This window comes from Budorcas taxicolor, chromosome 18 (genome assembly GCF_023091745.1).
Source record: "Budorcas taxicolor isolate Tak-1 chromosome 18, Takin1.1, whole genome shotgun sequence".
Classification (NCBI taxonomy): Eukaryota; Metazoa; Chordata; class Mammalia; order Artiodactyla; family Bovidae; genus Budorcas; species Budorcas taxicolor.
Genome location: NC_068927.1, coordinates 50,466,153 through 50,471,955, shown reverse-complemented (window position 1 = coordinate 50,471,955; position 5,803 = coordinate 50,466,153).

Below are 5,803 nucleotides of genomic sequence, written 5' to 3'. Positions count from 1 at the left end.
ATTATGACTTTACTTCCCATGCAACGGTAGTTGATTTGATGGATGGCAGCACTTCAGCTAGGCAGAGCCAGTGAGATACTCCAGTAATGGAGCTGGACTGCCATGATTCAGATCCCTACTCTGCTTCTTACCAGCAGTGAGCACGAAGGGAACTACTCAACTTCTCAGTCTCTCATCTGTAAAATGGGGGTGATGTTAATAGTCTTGACCTCATAGAGTTACATTATGAAAAATTATCCACAGTCTGCAAGTAAGACAATTGATGACTGCACGCCCTTTCAGTGTCACATTGAGACTTGCTTAACTGGCTCAGCTAAGTATTACTGAGTTCTCAAGGACAATGGTTCTGAAATTTTTGGGTCTCAGAACCTCTTTAGACTCATAAAAATTATTGACAACACCAAAGAGCTCTTGTTTATGTGCCTTATGTTTGTCCATATTTACTGCGTCAGAAATTAAGACTAAGGTTTCTAAAATATGTATTTGCTTCATTTTTTAAATGTTTTTAAAATCATTAGGAAATTCCCTGGTGGCTCAGTGGTCAAGAATCCACCCACCATCCACCCACCCATGCATGCAGTTTCCAGTTGGGAAGAACCCCTGGAGAAGGAAATGGCAACCCACTCCAGTATTCTTGCCTGGGAAATCCCATGACAGAGGAGTCTAGAGGGCTACAGTCCACCAGGTTGCAAAAAAGTCAGACCTGACTTAGCAACTAAACAACAACCCACAGTTAGGGCACTTCGAGTTCACTGCCAAGGGCCCAGTTTCAATCCCTGGTCAGGGAACTAAGATCCCACAAGCCAGGCCGCACAGCCACCATAAATAAAGAAATAAAATTACATGTTAACTATTTAATGAAAAATAGCTCGGCTTCCCAGCTGTCTCAGTGGGTAAAGAATGCAGGAGATGCCGGTGGATCCCTGGGTCAGGAAGATCCCCTGGAGGAGAAATGGCAACCCACTCTAATATTCTTGCCTGGAGAATCCCATGAACAGAGGAGCCTGACGGGCTACAGTCCGTCCATAGGATCGCAGAGCGTTGGACCCAGCTGAAACGACTGAAGCAGGCACGAAAAATAACTGTTTCAGAAGAATGACATCAGCAACTTGGCAGATGAGAAACTCTCTCCTCTTCAATCTACAACCACTAAAACATTCACAACACAATAACGGCACCTCGGTCCGTCAGACCAGGTGTCCAGAGAATTCCACACATCTGTACACGCAGAGGGGGTTGTACAAGGACAAGCCTTACAACCCTGGACACGGCAGAGGAGCCAGGTGCAACCCAGCTCCCCGCCACCCTCGCCCTCCCCTCAGGGGCGGAGTCTGCAAGGAGCGCGGATCCCGAAAGTAAGGGAAGAGCCCACCGTCTCCGAGCCCCAGGCGGCGATACCAGCAATACTGGCAGAGACAAGGCATCAGTGACCCCAGAGGCACAAGGAGCAATAAGGAGGGTTTGGAGCCACCTTAAGCAGTGGAGGGAGAAAAAGGCCAGTGTAACCAGAGAGGCAGAGGCAGCGCCGGAAAGAGAAACCCAAAGCTTGTGCTATAGCACCACCTACTGGAAAACGAGAGAAACGCCTCAATTTTTTCTTTTTTCTTGCCGGTCTGCCCTCGCTCGCGGTGCTTTAGTTCCCCAACCAGGGTTTGAACAATGGCCCTTGACAATGAGAGTTACGAGTCCTAACCACTGGACCGCCAGGGAACGCTCTGAAACGCCTCAACTTCTAACCTGTTAAATCGTTAGCATCAGGCAGAAAAGGGTCCCCTACTTCAGATACAACGGCAAAGGAGCAACCCGCCAAGAACCGTGAAGAACCACGGAAACGCTGGAACACAAAAGGAAATGGCAATCGTCCAGAAACTAACCTTGAAGTCGCGCAAAGAGTATTGAGATCTCCCTGGTAGGGAATTCAAAATGGCTCTATGAAGAAAATCAAAGAGCCACAAGAAGATTCAGAAAGGTAGTTTAGTGAACTCGGGATTAAAATTAATGAACAGACGAAATACTTTACCAAAGAAATGGAAACTCTAAAGAGAAATTAGAAATTCTGGAGCGGGAGAACTCAGTCAATGAGATGAATACACCAGAAAGCACTGGACATAGAGCACACAATGTTTGAAAAAGACAATTAGCAAGCTTGAAGATAGAAATCTGTAAGTAATACAAGTAGAAGAGAAACTAGCAATCAGATTTTTTAAATGAGGAAATTCTAGGAGGGCTATCTGTTTTAGCAACGGCAACATTAAGGGAGTGGGTATCTCAGGAGAAGAGAGGAGAGGGCAGAGAAATGATTTAAAGAAATAATGGGGTGGGAGCGGGGTTCAGGATGGGGAACACATGTACACCCGTGGCAGATTTATGTCAATGTATGGCAAAACCCCTACAATATTGTAAAGTAATTAGCCCCCAATTAAAATAAATAAATTTATATTTTTTAAAAAGAAATAATACAAGGGAATTCCCTGGAAGTTCAGTGGTTAGGACTGTTGCGCTCTCACTGCCAAGGGCTGAGGTTCGATCCTTGGTTGGGGAGCTAAGATCTCACAAGCCAAGCAGTGTGGGGAAAAAGAAAAGCCAGCCCTGGCTCAGCCAGGAGGAGAAAGGACAGGCTTCTGGAGGAGGCCTGAACACCAGGCCACCAACCCAGCTGCCAAGGTGCTACATGAAGCCTCTTTAGCCTTATGACTCTGATGGGCCATGATCCCATCATGTAAATTTGGAAATTGTTCTGTCAAGTAGAACAGAGCATCAAAACCAAAATAACAAAAATGGGTTTGGGAGGGGGCACCATTATAACCCTGGGCCTACTCCAACTCAAAAAAAGAAAGAATAGAAGAGCAGCCAAGGCAACAGAGAGGAGAGGCCCTGGGCTCACCTCCTCTCACCAGCGCGCTGGGGTCTCAGCTGTCTGCAGAACAGCCATCAGTGAAAAGGAGTTGGAGCCTACCAAATGGGACCTTCCCTAGTGGTCTAGTGGTTAAGAATCCATGCTTCCATTGCATAAGGCACGGGTTCAATCTCTGGTGAGTGAACTAAGATCCCACATGTCTTGCGGTGGGGCCAAAAAAAAAAAAAAAGACCTAGGGAGGGGAACTTCCCTGGTGGTCCAGTGGCTAAGACTCTAGGGCCCAGGTTCAATCCCTGGTCAGGGAACTAGATCCCACATGCATCAACTAAAAAGCCTACCTGCCTCAGCTAAGACCTGGTGCAGCCAAGTAAGTAGAAAAAAATCACATACTTTTAAAAAGACTTAGGGAGGAGCCATGGTGAGACAGGTGGGAGGGCAGACTCATGATACAATCAAATCCCATACCCCAGGGTGGGCAACCCACAAGCTGGAGAACAGACGTACTGTGGAGGCTCTCCCTCAGGAGTGAGAGTTCTGAGCACATCGGGGTCCCCAGCCCCTGACACTGGCACCAGGAAGAGGAGCCTCCAGAGCATTTGGCTTTAAAGTTCAGCAGGGCTTCCCTGGTGGCCCAAACGGATAAGAATCTGCCTGCAATGGAGGAGACCTAGGTTCAGTCCCTGGGTCGGGAAGATCCCCTGGAGAAGGGAATGGCGATTCCAGTATTCTTGCCTGGAGAATCCCATGGACAGAGGAGCCTGGTGGGTTATAGTTCATGGGGTCGCAAAGAGTCAGACAGGATGGAGCAAGTAACATTTCATTTCAGTGCGGGATTGCGGGAGCCCCACAGCACTTAGGGAGGTGGAGGCGTCCCTTTAAAAAGGCACTTTGCACTGGACCCAGGGCAAAAGCGGTGATTTGGTGGGAGCCTGGGCCAGACCTACCTGCTGGTCTTGGAGAGTCTCCTGCGGAGGTGGGGGTGACTGTGGCTCCTGGTGGAAACGCGGACATTAGCAGCAGACACGTTGAGGAGCATTTGGCCAAGACAGCATGGCGGCTGCCCTGTTGGCTCCTTGGTGCTAGAACCTGGCCCCGCCCAGCCGCTTGTCGGGCCTGGGTTCTGGATGCCTCCGGCCAGGCAACTAGAGGGGCAGGGGCATGGTCCCACCTGTCTTGGTCGGAACTCGGGTTGGAAAAGAATTTCGAGACACAAAGCAGAATGAGAGGAGGGTTTATTAGAAAAGGAGATGCTGTTAAAATGGCAGGCTTAACTCAAGGGAGAGCCGAAGCCTTTCGTAGGCTACTAGCCAACTTTCATAGCCTCCAGACAAAGAAAATTCCTGCTGGAAGGTTGCGTTAGGTGGTTGGGTGGTGCGCCATAGGGTATTTACTGGAGTGGGCATCTTTGCCTAATTGGGAGTCAGGCAGCTTGTTAGTGAAGATCAGGGGGCTTTTGGAAAGGTTACAAACGGGGGTCAGTCAGCTTCAGAGGTGACCTTGGTTCTGGGCTCTGCTTCTGGCCTTGGTGCAAAGCCTCGCACTGGTAAGCACCAACAGCAACTAGTGAGCCGATGAGCCACAACTACTGAAGCCAGTGCACCCTAGAGCCTGTGCTCCACAAGAGAAGCCACTGCAATGAGAAGCCCACACAGCACAACTAGAGAGCAGCCCCTGCTCTCCACAGCTCGAGAAAGCCTGCACGCAGCCACGAAGACCCAGAGCAGCCAAAGAAAAAGAGAGAGAGACAGCTGTGATCTCCCAGTGCAGGCCAGAACCCTACCCTGGCCCCAGAAGCCACTAGCAGGCCAGTGAACCTTTGAGACACCCCAGACCTCATATCCAACCTCATATCCCACCCCTACTGCACTGTCAATGACCTGAAATGAGCTCTGGGATCCCTGAGCACTGCAACCAGACGCCAGGAGCCAGCTGTACCTGCCGGTAGTCTGGCACTAACTCCAGGACTTAGCGTCACCTGCCAGTGGGTGGGCAACAGCCCCAGAGTCCTCAGGACTCTGACTCCATCCACCAGTGAACCAGCGCTAGCCCTGGGGCACCTAGTAATCTGCAACCAGCCACCTCATTACCAGACCCCACTCCCCGCAAACAACAGCCAGCAGCACTCACACAAGTCCGGGCCTGGCAACCAACCAGAGTAGGGGCCAACCAAGCCTATCAGATTACCCACACAGGGAGCCCTCCACTACAGAAAGACCCACAGAGCCCACTTAGGGGGAACCCCTAGAGCATATAGCTTGGTTGACGAGAAGGGAGTGCACTGCTAGGACACATAGGCTGCCTCCTACAGAGGGTCACTGCTCCAAGGTCAAGAAATGTAACTATGGTGCTCTGGGACAACCCAGAGGGATGGGGTCCCGAGGGAGGTGGGAAGGGGTTGAGGATGGGGGGACACATGAGCACCCATGGCTGATTCATGTCGATGTATGGCAAAAACCACCACAATATTGAAGTAATTCTCCTCCAACTAAAATAAATTAATTTAAAATAAATAAATAAAAATTGAAAAAAGAAAAATAACTCAACATTCAAAAAACTAACAATAAGAAGAGAAAAAAAGAAATGTTAACTGATCTGCCACATACATAAAAAGACAAACAGCAACGTACACAAGATGAGACGGTAGAGGACTATGTCCCAGATGGCAGAACAAGATAAAACCCCAGAACTAGGTGGAGATAGGCAATCTACCTGAGCAAGTTTTCAGAGTAATTATCACAAAGGTGATGAAGAACTTAGGAGGAGAACAGATATACAGAGTGAGAAATCAGACTTTTTTTTTATAACAAAAGAGCTAGAAAATATAAAGAAGCACCAGAAAAGAAGGATACAGTAACTGAACCCAGTGGTCCAGTGGTTAAGAGGCTCGACACCCAATGCAGGGGGCCTGGGTTCAATCCCTGTTCAGGGAATTAGATGCCACATGCT